The 15,548-nt window shown below is 54.2% G+C and overlaps 1 non-coding gene and 2 pseudogenes across 1 annotated transcript; all 3 read left to right on the top strand.

Annotated features, from left to right (window-relative positions):
- Positions 1-1,809: 1,809 nt before the first annotated feature.
- Positions 1,810-1,959, top strand: LOC140455819 (U1 spliceosomal RNA; annotated as a pseudogene).
- Positions 1,960-6,017: 4,058 nt separating this feature from the next.
- LOC140455818 (U1 spliceosomal RNA) lies at positions 6,018-6,167 on the top strand (annotated as a pseudogene).
- A 9,010-nt stretch (positions 6,168-15,177) lies between these two features.
- On the top strand, positions 15,178-15,342 carry LOC140455785 (U1 spliceosomal RNA). The gene has a single exon (XR_011953036.1). It is a non-coding gene; the product is annotated as a U1 spliceosomal RNA (small nuclear RNA).
- Positions 15,343-15,548: the final 206 nt, after the last annotated feature.

Genomic DNA, 15,548 nt, shown 5'->3' with positions numbered 1-15,548 from the left:
GGATGTCCTCTCCAAAATGGGCTTTGGGGAGGGAATCGGAAATTGGATCAGACTGCTCTACACCAACATTGTCAGTGCAGTCTCAATCAATGGGTGGGAATCAGATAGCTTCCCTGTAAGATCTGGAGTCAGGCAGGGATGCCCCCTCTCACCCGCCTTGTTTGTGTGTTGCATAGAGCCATTTGCCGAATCCATCAGGAAGGATGCGAGCCTGAGAGGGGTGACTATTCCTGGCAGCGGGGGCCTGCAGGTTAAGGCCTCCCTGTACATGGATGACGTCGCTGTTTTCTGCTCGGATCCGCTGTCCGTGCACAGACTCGTGTGCATCTGCGACCAGTTCGAACGGGCCTCGGGGGCCAAGGTAAACCGAGGCAAGAGCGAGGCCATGCTCTTCGGGAACTGGGCCGACCAATCCTCTATCCCCTTCACCGTCAGGACTGACCACCTGAAGGTGCTGGGTATTTGGTTCGGGGGGGCTGGGGCGTGCGCCAAGACCTGGGAGGAGCGGATCAGGAAGATGAGACAGAAACTAGGCAGATGGGGGCAACGGTCGCTCTCCATCGCGGGAAAAAACCTGGTCATCAGGTGTGAGGTCCTCTCAGTATTGCTATATGTGGCACAGGTCTGGCCTATCCCCAGGACCTGTGCCGCCGCAGTCACCCGGGCCATCTTCCAATTCATTTGGAGATCAAAGATGGACCGGGTCCGAAGAGACTCAATGTACAAAGACCGGTGCAATGGGGGAAAAAACACGCCCAATGCCACCCTCACCCTGATGGCCACCTTTGTGTGTGGCTGCATCAAGCTGTGCGTGGATCCCCGGTACGCAAACACCAAGTGTCACTACGTACTGAGGTTCTACCTGTCCCCGGTGTTGCGAAGGATGGGCCTGGCCTCGCTGCCGCGGAACGCTCCGAGTAGTTGGACCGTTCCGTATCACCTGTCCTTCGTGGAGAAATTTATGAGGAAAAACACCTTTGACCACAAGTCCATCAGGAAGGGGTCAGCACGTAGCGTCCTTGAGACCCTTCGGGAAAAGGAGAGGGCGGATCCTGTCGAGCGGTTCCCTGAGCAGACTGTCAAAGCCATTTGGCAGAATGCCTCATCGCCAGAACTTTCCAACAAGCACCAAGACGTGGCTTGGCTGGTGGTGAGAAGGGCTCTGCCTGTGAGATCCTTTATGCACGCCCGGACTCTCTGCCGCACCGCACGCTGCCCTCGAAGTGGCTGCGGGGGGGACGAGACTGTCACACACCTCCTTCTGGAATGTGCCTATGCAGAGGAAGTCTGGAGAGGAATGCAGTGGTGCTTGTCGAGGTTCGTCCCGAGCAGCGCCGTGACGCGGGACTCCGTGCTCTACGGCCTGTTCCCCGGGACTCACACCGAGACGAACATTAACTGCGCCTGGAGGATCATCAACTCGGTGAAGGACGCTCTCTGGGCGGTCCGAAACCTGTTGATCTTCCAGCTGAAGGAGTTGACCCCGACCGAGTGTTGCAGACTGGCACATTCCAAGGTCCAAGACTACGTGTTGAGGGACGCGCTGAAGCTTGGGGCAGCTGCCGCCAAGGCGCGGTGGGGAAAGACCACCGTGTAAGATCGGCCTGCCGAAAGAAGAACAGGGGGCCCATACAGACGTTTTTTTTTGGGCTCTGCTGATGCCTCAGCCAAATATATGTATATATACAAGATTGAAAAAATGCACAGGATTGTAAAGGACAAGAATAAAGTCGAATCTGTGTTTGTAAATATTGACATATGTATGGCATGATCCAATGTACAGACCATCAAATCATTTATGAATAAAGTATATTTTTGAAATAAAAAAAAAAAAGGTTCTCCCAGGACGAGGCTATCCCATTGCACTTCGGGTGTGCTGACGCCTGCGATGTCCCCAAATGCGGGATACTCGACTGCAAAATTTGTGGTAGTGGGGGACTGCGTTCGCGCTCTCCCCTGAATTACAAGCAAAAGTCAGATGATCCTATAGATGTCGCTCATTTGTGCTTCGTGCGGCTTCTAATATATCCCTGTATCTATGTTCACTTCAGTTTCACTCAAATTCACACGTAATGCCGCCCCTCTTATTTCATCCTGCAATAAACCGCTATCTTCAATGCTTTTCACAACAGGACCGCTCTGCCCTCATCAATCCTCTTTGGTACTTCTTCAAAAAACTCAATCAACTTTGGGAGATATGATTTCCCACACACAAAGCCATGTTGACTATCCCGAATCAGTCCTTGCCTCTCTCAGCATGTAGTCCTGGACCTTGGAATGTGCCTCCAACACGTGGGAAAGGTCGACTCCTTGTTCTGGAAGACCAACAATTTTTTGGAAGACCAGAGAGCAACTTTCACCATTTGCCACGCACAAAGCCACACTGACTGTTCCAAATGGGTCCTCGCCTCCCCAAATGCCTCGAGATCCTAACTCTCAGAATCCTCTCTCACAACTTAGCAACCACAGCCGTTAGGCTCACCAATCTATTGTCTCCATTTTGTGATTATGTGTGAAAGAACAGAAACCAACATAGTCATTCTAAAACATGAGAGACTTAACAAACAATCGAGGTCTTTTTCGGTATATAATTTCAGTTACATCACACTGTAAACTTTTGCTCTCAATTCTGTGTCTTACAATCTTATTCTCCCCAACCACGTGATGAAGGAGCAGTGCTCTGAAAGCTAGTGCTTCCAAATGAACCTGTTGTGGTGTGATTTGTAGCTGACTAGGCCTTCTGTGGCAGTGAATTCAATGAATTTGCCACACTCTGAATGTAGGGAGTGTTGCTGAACATAAAGACCTTGGAGTGTCGGTTCACGCTTCCTTGAAAGTCGACTCACAGATCAATTACAGAAGGTATTTTGTAAACCGGACGCTACGTCCAGGGCCCTGATGGAAACGGTCAAAGACGCCAAGCTGCACGACGTCTTCAGCGCCCCTGCAGACGGAGCGCAGCGTAGATACACCTGGTCACGGGCAGACGGGTCTATCCGCTCAAGGATAGATTACCTGTTTGTGTCCCGAACGCTCTCGGTCAGATCCACCGACGTCAAGCCGGTGTTCTTCTCTGACCACTGCCTCCTGCTGGCCGACTGTCACCTACAGGACGAACAGCGGGCGGGCAAGGGAACGTGGAAACTGAACACTAAGCTGTTGACCCCGGGAAACATCGAAGAGCTCAAGAGGGATTACGCAGGTTGGAGAACCGTGAAGCCCCTCTTTGAGTCTCCAGCGGACTGGTGGGAAACGGTAAAAGGGAACATCAAGAGGTTCTTTATCCTCAAAGGTGTCCAGGAGGCGAGAGAGAGGCGGGGAAAACTGTCCCAGCTCCAGGAAAGTATGCAGAACCTGCTCCTGCTGCAGACGATGGGGGTGGATGTCACGGAGGACCTCAAGGAGGTGAAGGGCCAGCAAGCCTCGCTCTTTGCCTCGGAGGCCTCCAGGATAATCTTCCGGTCCAGGGTCCGCTCGGTGGAGCAGGACGAGACGTGCTCACGTTTCTTCTTCCAGAAGGTGCACAAAGAGAGCTCCGTGCTCAGCAGCCTGAAGAAAGAAGATGGCTCGGTAACGTCATCTCAGGCTGACGTCATGAGGATCAGCAAATCCTTCTACGCCAGCCTGTATGACTCGAAGCCGACCGACAGCGCGGCCTCCCAGTCGTTCCTGTCCTCTATCACGGAGGTCCTAGATGACGGAACACGAGAGAGGCTGGACCAGCCGCTATCTCTGGATGAACTGACCAAGGCCCTCGAGTCCTTCGAAAAGAATAAAACTCCCGGAAGCGACGGCTTACCGGTCGAGGTTTATTCCGCTCTTTGGGACTCGATCGGCCAGGACCTGCTGGAGGTGTATGTCAGTATGCTTCGGGCAGGTACCATGAGTGAATCCATGAGGAAAGGCATCATCACCCTCGTCTACAAGCGGAAGGGAGAGAGGGAGGAAATTAGAAATTGGAGACCGATCTCACTGTTAAATGCAGACTACAAAATCTTGTCAAAGGTCATCGCCAACCGGGTCAGGTCTGCTCTGGGATCGGTGATCCACCCGGACCAAACCTGTGCTGTACCGGGCAGGAAGATCTCTGAGAGTCTCGCACTCCTCAGGGATACGATCGCCTACGTGCAGGACAGGGGGGTGGACACCTGTCTCATCAGCCTGGACCAGGAGAAAGCCTTTGACAGGATATCGCATACATATATGAGGGATGTCCTCTCCAAAATGGGCTTTGGGGAGGGAATCGGAAATTGGATCAGACTGCTCTACACCAACATTGTCAGTGCAGTCTCAATCAATGGGTGGGAATCAGATAGCTTCCCTGTAAGATCTGGAGTCAGGCAGGGATGCCCCCTCTCACCCGCCTTGTTTGTGTGTTGCATAGAGCCATTTGCCGAATCCATCAGGAAGGATGCGAGCCTGAGAGGGGTGACTATTCCTGGCAGCGGGGGCCTGCAGGTTAAGGCCTCCCTGTACATGGATGACGTCGCTGTTTTCTGCTCGGATCCGCTGTCCGTGCACAGACTCGTGTGCATCTGCGACCAGTTCGAACGGGCCTCGGGGGCCAAGGTAAACCGAGGCAAGAGCGAGGCCATGCTCTTCGGGAACTGGGCCGACCAATCCTCTATCCCCTTCACCGTCAGGACTGACCACCTGAAGGTGCTGGGTATTTGGTTCGGGGGGGCTGGGGCGTGCGCCAAGACCTGGGAGGAGCGGATCAGGAAGATGAGACAGAAACTAGGCAGATGGGGGCAACGGTCGCTCTCCATCGCGGGAAAAAACCTGGTCATCAGGTGTGAGGTCCTCTCAGTATTGCTATATGTGGCACAGGTCTGGCCTATCCCCAGGACCTGTGCCGCCGCAGTCACCCGGGCCATCTTCCAATTCATTTGGAGATCAAAGATGGACCGGGTCCGAAGAGACTCAATGTACAAAGACCGGTGCAATGGGGGAAAAAACACGCCCAATGCCACCCTCACCCTGATGGCCACCTTTGTGTGTGGCTGCATCAAGCTGTGCGTGGATCCCCGGTACGCAAACACCAAGTGTCACTACGTACTGAGGTTCTACCTGTCCCCGGTGTTGCGAAGGATGGGCCTGGCCTCGCTGCCGCGGAACGCTCCGAGTAGTTGGACCGTTCCGTATCACCTGTCCTTCGTGGAGAAATTTATGAGGAAAAACACCTTTGACCACAAGTCCATCAGGAAGGGGTCAGCACGTAGCGTCCTTGAGACCCTTCGGGAAAAGGAGAGGGCGGATCCTGTCGAGCGGTTCCCTGAGCAGACTGTCAAAGCCATTTGGCAGAATGCCTCATCGCCAGAACTTTCCAACAAGCACCAAGACGTGGCTTGGCTGGTGGTGAGAAGGGCTCTGCCTGTGAGATCCTTTATGCACGCCCGGACTCTCTGCCGCACCGCACGCTGCCCTCGAAGTGGCTGCGGGGGGGACGAGACTGTCACACACCTCCTTCTGGAATGTGCCTATGCAGAGGAAGTCTGGAGAGGAATGCAGTGGTGCTTGTCGAGGTTCGTCCCGAGCAGCGCCGTGACGCGGGACTCCGTGCTCTACGGCCTGTTCCCCGGGACTCACACCGAGACGAACATTAACTGCGCCTGGAGGATCATCAACTCGGTGAAGGACGCTCTCTGGGCGGTCCGAAACCTGTTGATCTTCCAGCTGAAGGAGTTGACCCCGACCGAGTGTTGCAGACTGGCACATTCCAAGGTCCAAGACTACGTGTTGAGGGACGCGCTGAAGCTTGGGGCAGCTGCCGCCAAGGCGCGGTGGGGAAAGACCACCGTGTAAGATCGGCCTGCCGAAAGAAGAACAGGGGGCCCATACAGACGTTTTTTTTTGGGCTCTGCTGATGCCTCAGCCAAATATATGTATATATACAAGATTGAAAAAATGCACAGGATTGTAAAGGACAAGAATAAAGTCGAATCTGTGTTTGTAAATATTGACATATGTATGGCATGATCCAATGTACAGACCATCAAATCATTTATGAATAAAGTATATTTTTGAAATAAAAAAAAAAAAGGTTCTCCCAGGACGAGGCTATCCCATTGCACTTCGGGTGTGCTGACGCCTGCGATGTCCCCAAATGCGGGATACTCGACTGCAAAATTTGTGGTAGTGGGGGACTGCGTTCGCGCTCTCCCCTGAATTACAAGCAAAAGTCAGATGATCCTATAGATGTCGCTCATTTGTGCTTCGTGCGGCTTCTAATATATCCCTGTATCTATGTTCACTTCAGTTTCACTCAAATTCACACGTAATGCCGCCCCTCTTATTTCATCCTGCAATAAACCGCTATCTTCAATGCTTTTCACAACAGGACCGCTCTGCCCTCATCAATCCTCTTTGGTACTTCTTCAAAAAACTCAATCAACTTTGGGAGATATGATTTCCCACACACAAAGCCATGTTGACTATCCCGAATCAGTCCTTGCCTCTCTCAGCATGTAGTCCTGGACCTTGGAATGTGCCTCCAACACGTGGGAAAGGTCGACTCCTTGTTCTGGAAGACCAACAATTTTTTGGAAGACCAGAGAGCAACTTTCACCATTTGCCACGCACAAAGCCACACTGACTGTTCCAAATGGGTCCTCGCCTCCCCAAATGCCTCGAGATCCTAACTCTCAGAATCCTCTCTCACAACTTAGCAACCACAGCCGTTAGGCTCACCAATCTATTGTCTCCATTTTGTGATTATGTGTGAAAGAACAGAAACCAACATAGTCATTCTAAAACATGAGAGACTTAACAAACAATCGAGGTCTTTTTCGGTATATAATTTCAGTTACATCACACTGTAAACTTTTGCTCTCAATTCTGTGTCTTACAATCTTATTCTCCCCAACCACGTGATGAAGGAGCAGTGCTCTGAAAGCTAGTGCTTCCAAATGAACCTGTTGTGGTGTGATTTGTAGCTGACTAGGCCTTCTGTGGCAGTGAATTCAATGAATTTGCCACACTCTGAATGTAGGGAGTGTTGCTGAACATAAAGACCTTGGAGTGTCGGTTCACGCTTCCTTGAAAGTCGACTCACAGATCAATTACAGAAGGTATTTTGTAAACCGGACGCTACGTCCAGGGCCCTGATGGAAACGGTCAAAGACGCCAAGCTGCACGACGTCTTCAGCGCCCCTGCAGACGGAGCGCAGCGTAGATACACCTGGTCACGGGCAGACGGGTCTATCCGCTCAAGGATAGATTACCTGTTTGTGTCCCGAACGCTCTCGGTCAGATCCACCGACGTCAAGCCGGTGTTCTTCTCTGACCACTGCCTCCTGCTGGCCGACTGTCACCTACAGGACGAACAGCGGGCGGGCAAGGGAACGTGGAAACTGAACACTAAGCTGTTGACCCCGGGAAACATCGAAGAGCTCAAGAGGGATTACGCAGGTTGGAGAACCGTGAAGCCCCTCTTTGAGTCTCCAGCGGACTGGTGGGAAACGGTAAAAGGGAACATCAAGAGGTTCTTTATCCTCAAAGGTGTCCAGGAGGCGAGAGAGAGGCGGGGAAAACTGTCCCAGCTCCAGGAAAGTATGCAGAACCTGCTCCTGCTGCAGACGATGGGGGTGGATGTCACGGAGGACCTCAAGGAGGTGAAGGGCCAGCAAGCCTCGCTCTTTGCCTCGGAGGCCTCCAGGATAATCTTCCGGTCCAGGGTCCGCTCGGTGGAGCAGGACGAGACGTGCTCACGTTTCTTCTTCCAGAAGGTGCACAAAGAGAGCTCCGTGCTCAGCAGCCTGAAGAAAGAAGATGGCTCGGTAACGTCATCTCAGGCTGACGTCATGAGGATCAGCAAATCCTTCTACGCCAGCCTGTATGACTCGAAGCCGACCGACAGCGCGGCCTCCCAGTCGTTCCTGTCCTCTATCACGGAGGTCCTAGATGACGGAACACGAGAGAGGCTGGACCAGCCGCTATCTCTGGATGAACTGACCAAGGCCCTCGAGTCCTTCGAAAAGAATAAAACTCCCGGAAGCGACGGCTTACCGGTCGAGGTTTATTCCGCTCTTTGGGACTCGATCGGCCAGGACCTGCTGGAGGTGTATGTCAGTATGCTTCGGGCAGGTACCATGAGTGAATCCATGAGGAAAGGCATCATCACCCTCGTCTACAAGCGGAAGGGAGAGAGGGAGGAAATTAGAAATTGGAGACCGATCTCACTGTTAAATGCAGACTACAAAATCTTGTCAAAGGTCATCGCCAACCGGGTCAGGTCTGCTCTGGGATCGGTGATCCACCCGGACCAAACCTGTGCTGTACCGGGCAGGAAGATCTCTGAGAGTCTCGCACTCCTCAGGGATACGATCGCCTACGTGCAGGACAGGGGGGTGGACACCTGTCTCATCAGCCTGGACCAGGAGAAAGCCTTTGACAGGATATCGCATACATATATGAGGGATGTCCTCTCCAAAATGGGCTTTGGGGAGGGAATCGGAAATTGGATCAGACTGCTCTACACCAACATTGTCAGTGCAGTCTCAATCAATGGGTGGGAATCAGATAGCTTCCCTGTAAGATCTGGAGTCAGGCAGGGATGCCCCCTCTCACCCGCCTTGTTTGTGTGTTGCATAGAGCCATTTGCCGAATCCATCAGGAAGGATGCGAGCCTGAGAGGGGTGACTATTCCTGGCAGCGGGGGCCTGCAGGTTAAGGCCTCCCTGTACATGGATGACGTCGCTGTTTTCTGCTCGGATCCGCTGTCCGTGCACAGACTCGTGTGCATCTGCGACCAGTTCGAACGGGCCTCGGGGGCCAAGGTAAACCGAGGCAAGAGCGAGGCCATGCTCTTCGGGAACTGGGCCGACCAATCCTCTATCCCCTTCACCGTCAGGACTGACCACCTGAAGGTGCTGGGTATTTGGTTCGGGGGGGCTGGGGCGTGCGCCAAGACCTGGGAGGAGCGGATCAGGAAGATGAGACAGAAACTAGGCAGATGGGGGCAACGGTCGCTCTCCATCGCGGGAAAAAACCTGGTCATCAGGTGTGAGGTCCTCTCAGTATTGCTATATGTGGCACAGGTCTGGCCTATCCCCAGGACCTGTGCCGCCGCAGTCACCCGGGCCATCTTCCAATTCATTTGGAGATCAAAGATGGACCGGGTCCGAAGAGACTCAATGTACAAAGACCGGTGCAATGGGGGAAAAAACACGCCCAATGCCACCCTCACCCTGATGGCCACCTTTGTGTGTGGCTGCATCAAGCTGTGCGTGGATCCCCGGTACGCAAACACCAAGTGTCACTACGTACTGAGGTTCTACCTGTCCCCGGTGTTGCGAAGGATGGGCCTGGCCTCGCTGCCGCGGAACGCTCCGAGTAGTTGGACCGTTCCGTATCACCTGTCCTTCGTGGAGAAATTTATGAGGAAAAACACCTTTGACCACAAGTCCATCAGGAAGGGGTCAGCACGTAGCGTCCTTGAGACCCTTCGGGAAAAGGAGAGGGCGGATCCTGTCGAGCGGTTCCCTGAGCAGACTGTCAAAGCCATTTGGCAGAATGCCTCATCGCCAGAACTTTCCAACAAGCACCAAGACGTGGCTTGGCTGGTGGTGAGAAGGGCTCTGCCTGTGAGATCCTTTATGCACGCCCGGACTCTCTGCCGCACCGCACGCTGCCCTCGAAGTGGCTGCGGGGGGGACGAGACTGTCACACACCTCCTTCTGGAATGTGCCTATGCAGAGGAAGTCTGGAGAGGAATGCAGTGGTGCTTGTCGAGGTTCGTCCCGAGCAGCGCCGTGACGCGGGACTCCGTGCTCTACGGCCTGTTCCCCGGGACTCACACCGAGACGAACATTAACTGCGCCTGGAGGATCATCAACTCGGTGAAGGACGCTCTCTGGGCGGTCCGAAACCTGTTGATCTTCCAGCTGAAGGAGTTGACCCCGACCGAGTGTTGCAGACTGGCACATTCCAAGGTCCAAGACTACGTGTTGAGGGACGCGCTGAAGCTTGGGGCAGCTGCCGCCAAGGCGCGGTGGGGAAAGACCACCGTGTAAGATCGGCCTGCCGAAAGAAGAACAGGGGGCCCATACAGACGTTTTTTTTTGGGCTCTGCTGATGCCTCAGCCAAATATATGTATATATACAAGATTGAAAAAATGCACAGGATTGTAAAGGACAAGAATAAAGTCGAATCTGTGTTTGTAAATATGGACATATGTATGGCATGATCCAATGTACAGACCATCAAATCATTTATGAATAAAGTATATTTTTGAAATAAAAAAAAAAAAGTGTACTGCCTGCAGGATTTCCCTGGGGCAGGCTACTTCGATGTGACCTTCAGAAGCGTGAAGCAGTGCGAACAGCTCCTGAAGGTCTTCAAGGAGAAGGAAGGGGAGCCGCTGTTCTCCATCTTGTCGGCGACGCCATTGTGTGTGCTTCCTGCACAGAGGAACCGGGTTGTTACAATCCATATGTACAACCCCTACGTTCCAGCGGCTGATGTCCTGACCTTCCTGGGAAGGTACGTCCAAGTCGAGGGAGAAGCCACCGATGTGATCGACCCCTTTGGGATCTGGACCAGTAAGAGGCTGGTCAAGGCAACTCTGAGGGCCGATGACAGTGGGAACATCCTCCACCCACCCTCGAGCTTCGCAATCGGAGGGAGCAGAGGCTACCTGACATATGCAGGGCAGCCCAAAGTGTGCCGAACCTGCGGGAAGTCGGGACACGTGGCGGTGGATTGCAAAGTGACCGTCTGCAGGAACTGCAAACAGGAGGGTCACTTGACAAAGGACTGTCGGGAGGAAAAGAGCTGCAACCTGTGCGGGGAGGCGGGCCACATGTACAAGGCCTGCCCAAGACGAGGAGCCGCCACCTACGCACAGATGGCCGGAGGTGGCAACACGAGCCGCGGACCGACAAAGTCTAACGAGGTACCGCGAATCAGCAAAGGAACGGTGCCTGGAGGCACCCAGAAGGAAGGGAAAGTTGTAGAGGAGCAGGCAGCAGACAGCGGGGAGATGCAGCAGCCGACCCAAGCTCCTGCAAGACAGACGGAGGAAATGGAAGAGGAGGGATCAAAGGAGGCAGAGCAGTGGATTATCGTTAAAAACAGGAAAAGGAAACCTCTCGAGGGCCCCAAAGCCACCAAGCGAAGGGGGAAGAGACACCTCCAAGAGGAGGATACAGGCAGCTCCTCCGAGGGTGAGGACGGGCGCAAGAAGGGTCGCCTCCGGAGGAAGAGGCAGAGCGCCGTGGGGAGAAAGGAGGGCAACACCGCCCAAGAAGGAAAAGACGATCCCTCTGAGGGGATGGGCGAAGGCCTCCCCCTACCCGGTGAGAACCAAGGGGTACCCACCGGCCCACAGCTCCAGGGAACTGGGAGCAGCGTCCCAGTGACAGCCCTGATGTCAGATGGAGAACGGGGCGATGCGGACCCTGGGTCTGACACGATGACACCAGAGCGGGGAAATGACTCCAGCGTGGAGCCGGACAACTACCTCAGCCCTGGGAAGGTCCAGCAGTTTGCTGTCACCACGGGGATGCACGCAGCTACCCCACTGGAGCAAGACCAGAAGAAAATGGACACTGGTAACCCCGCAAACTGTTAAAATGGGGTTTAAAATTGCCAGCATAAATGTGCGTAGCATTAAAGCGGCTACGCGATGTGTTTCAACGCTGGCCTTCCTGGCCAACGTCAAAGCCGATGTCCTGTTTCTGCAGGAGTGCGGGATACCGCACCTCAGCAGTTACAGGAGATGGTCGAGCTTGTGGGCCCACGGGCCGTCAGTGTGGTCGGGGGGCAACGATAGCCGCGCCTCCGGCCTGGGTATCCTGTTGCGGGGAGGCAACTTCACCATCTCCGAGGTTAAGGAGGTGGTGGGCGGGCGCCTCCTCGTCGTGGACGTCAAATACAGAAACGCTCCCGTGAGACTAATCAACGTGTACGCCCCAGTGGGTAAGAGTGAACGGTTGGCCGTCCTGCAACAGCTTCCACTGCTGCTGGCTACGTCCAGGCCGGTCATTCTGGCCGGAGACTTCAACTGCATCATTGATGCTGATGGACGATCCGGCGGGGGGGACAGTAAACCGGACGCTACGTCCAGGGCCCTGATGGAAACGGTCAAAGACGCCAAGCTGCACGACGTCTTCAGCGCCCCTGCAGACGGAGCGCAGCGTAGATACACCTGGTCACGGGCAGACGGGTCTATCCGCTCAAGGATAGATTACCTGTTTGTGTCCCGAACGCTCTCGGTCAGATCCACCGACGTCAAGCCGGTGTTCTTCTCTGACCACTGCCTCCTGCTGGCCGACTGTCACCTACAGGACGAACAGCGGGCGGGCAAGGGAACGTGGAAACTGAACACTAAGCTGTTGACCCCGGGAAACATCGAAGAGCTCAAGAGGGATTACGCAGGTTGGAGAACCGTGAAGCCCCTCTTTGAGTCTCCAGCGGACTGGTGGGAAACGGTAAAAGGGAACATCAAGAGGTTCTTTATCCTCAAAGGTGTCCAGGAGGCGAGAGAGAGGCGGGGAAAACTGTCCCAGCTCCAGGAAAGTATGCAGAACCTGCTCCTGCTGCAGACGATGGGGGTGGATGTCACGGAGGACCTCAAGGAGGTGAAGGGCCAGCAAGCCTCGCTCTTTGCCTCGGAGGCCTCCAGGATAATCTTCCGGTCCAGGGTCCGCTCGGTGGAGCAGGACGAGACGTGCTCACGTTTCTTCTTCCAGAAGGTGCACAAAGAGAGCTCCGTGCTCAGCAGCCTGAAGAAAGAAGATGGCTCGGTAACGTCATCTCAGGCTGACGTCATGAGGATCAGCAAATCCTTCTACGCCAGCCTGTATGACTCGAAGCCGACCGACAGCGCGGCCTCCCAGTCGTTCCTGTCCTCTATCACGGAGGTCCTAGATGACGGAACACGAGAGAGGCTGGACCAGCCGCTATCTCTGGATGAACTGACCAAGGCCCTCGAGTCCTTCGAAAAGAATAAAACTCCCGGAAGCGACGGCTTACCGGTCGAGGTTTATTCCGCTCTTTGGGACTCGATCGGCCAGGACCTGCTGGAGGTGTATGTCAGTATGCTTCGGGCAGGTACCATGAGTGAATCCATGAGGAAAGGCATCATCACCCTCGTCTACAAGCGGAAGGGAGAGAGGGAGGAAATTAGAAATTGGAGACCGATCTCACTGTTAAATGCAGACTACAAAATCTTGTCAAAGGTCATCGCCAACCGGGTCAGGTCTGCTCTGGGATCGGTGATCCACCCGGACCAAACCTGTGCTGTACCGGGCAGGAAGATCTCTGAGAGTCTCGCACTCCTCAGGGATACGATCGCCTACGTGCAGGACAGGGGGGTGGACACCTGCCTCATCAGCCTGGACCAGGAGAAAGCCTTTGACAGGATATCGCATACATATATGAGGGATGTCCTCTCCAAAATGGGCTTTGGGGAGGGAATCGGAAATTGGATCAGACTGCTCTACACCAACATTGTCAGTGCAGTCTCAATCAATGGGTGGGAATCAGATAGCTTCCCTGTAAGATCTGGAGTCAGGCAGGGATGCCCCCTCTCACCCGCCTTGTTTGTGTGTTGCATAGAGCCATTTGCCGAATCCATCAGGAAGGATGCGAGCCTGAGGGGGGTGACTATTCCTGGCAGCGGGGGCCTGCAGGTTAAGGCCTCCCTGTACATGGATGACGTCGCTGTTTTCTGCTCGGATCCGCTGTCCGTGCACAGACTCGTGTGCATCTGCGACCAGTTCGACCGGGCCTCGGGGGCCAAGGTAAACCGAGGCAAGAGCGAGGCCATGCTCTTCGGGAACTGGGCCGACCAATCCTCTATCCCCTTCACCGTCAGGACTGACCACCTGAAGGTGCTGGGTATTTGGTTCGGGGGGGCTGGGGCGTGCGCCAAGACCTGGGAGGAGCGGATCAGGAAGATGAGACAGAAACTAGGCAGATGGGGGCAACGGTCGCTCTCCATCGCGGGAAAAAACCTGGTCATCAGGTGTGAGGTACTCTCAGTATTGCTATATGTGGCACAGGTCTGGCCTATCCCCAGGACCTGTGCCGCCGCAGTCACCCGGGCCATCTTCCAATTCATTTGGAGATCAAAGATGGACCGGGTCCGAAGAGACTCAATGTACAAAGACCGGTGCAATGGGGGAAAAAACACGCCCAATGCCACCCTCACCCTGATGGCCACCTTTGTGTGTGGCTGCATCAAGCTGTGCGTGGATCCCCGGTACGCAAACACCAAGTGTCACTACGTACTGAGGTTCTACCTGTCCCCGGTGTTGCGAAGGATGGGCCTGGCCTCGCTGCCGCGGAACGCTCCGAGTAGTTGGACCGTTCCGTATCACCTGTCCTTCGTGGAGAAATTTATGAGGAAAAACACCTTTGACCACAAGTCCATCAGGAAGGGGTCAGCACGTAGCGTCCTTGAGACCCTTCGGGAAAAGGAGAGGGCGGATCCTGTCGAGCGGTTCCCTGAGCAGACTGTCAAAGCCATTTGGCAGAATGCCTCATCGCCAGAACTTTCCAACAAGCACCAAGACGTGGCTTGGCTGGTGGTGAGAAGGGCTCTGCCTGTGAGATCCTTTATGCACGCCCGGACTCTCTGCCGCACCGCACGCTGCCCTCGAAGTGGCTGCGGGGGGGACGAGACTGTCACACACCTCCTTCTGGAATGTGCCTATGCAGAGGAAGTCTGGAGAGGAATGCAGTGGTGCTTGTCGAGGTTCGTCCCGAGCAGCGCCGTGACGCGGGACTCCGTGCTCTACGGCCTGTTCCCCGGGACTCACACCGAGACGAACATTAACTGCGCCTGGAGGATCATCAACTCGGTGAAGGACGCTCTCTGGGCGGTCCGAAACCTGTTGATCTTCCAGCTGAAGGAGTTGACCCCGACCGAGTGTTGCAGACTGGCACATTCCAAGGTCCAAGACTACGTGTTGAGGGACGCGCTGAAGCTTGGGGCAGCTGCCGCCAAGGCGCGGTGGGGAAAGACCACCGTGTAAGATCGGCCTGCCGAAAGAAGAACAGGGGGCCCATACAGACGTTTTTTTTTGGGCTCTGCTGATGCCTCAGCCAAATATATGTATATATACAAGATTGAAAAAATGCACAGGATTGTAAAGGACAAGAATAAAGTCGAATCTGTGTTTGTAAATATTGACATATGTATGGCATGATCCAATGTACAGACCATCAAATCATTTATGAATAAAGTATATTTTTGAAATAAAAAAAAAAGGTTCTCCCAGGACGAGGCTATCCCATTGCACTTCGGGTGTGCTGACGCCTGCGATGTCCCCAAATGCGGGATACTCGACTGCAAAATTTGTGGTAGTGGGGGACTGCGTTCGCGCTCTCCCCTGAATTACAAGCAAAAGTCAGATGATCCTATAGATGTCGCTCATTTGTGCTTCGTGCGGCTTCTAATATATCCCTGTATCTATGTTCACTTCAGTTTCACTCAAATTCACACGTAATGCCGCCCCTCTTATTTCATCCTGCAATAAACCGCTATCTTCAATGCTTTTCACAACAGGACCGCTCTGCCCTCATCAATCCTCTTTGGTAC

This window comes from Chiloscyllium punctatum, chromosome 30, assembly GCF_047496795.1.
Source record: "Chiloscyllium punctatum isolate Juve2018m chromosome 30, sChiPun1.3, whole genome shotgun sequence".
Taxonomy (NCBI): domain Eukaryota; kingdom Metazoa; phylum Chordata; class Chondrichthyes; order Orectolobiformes; family Hemiscylliidae; genus Chiloscyllium; species Chiloscyllium punctatum.
The sequence above is the reverse complement of the archived record's forward strand: the minus strand, read 5'-3'. Positions and strand labels throughout refer to the sequence as shown.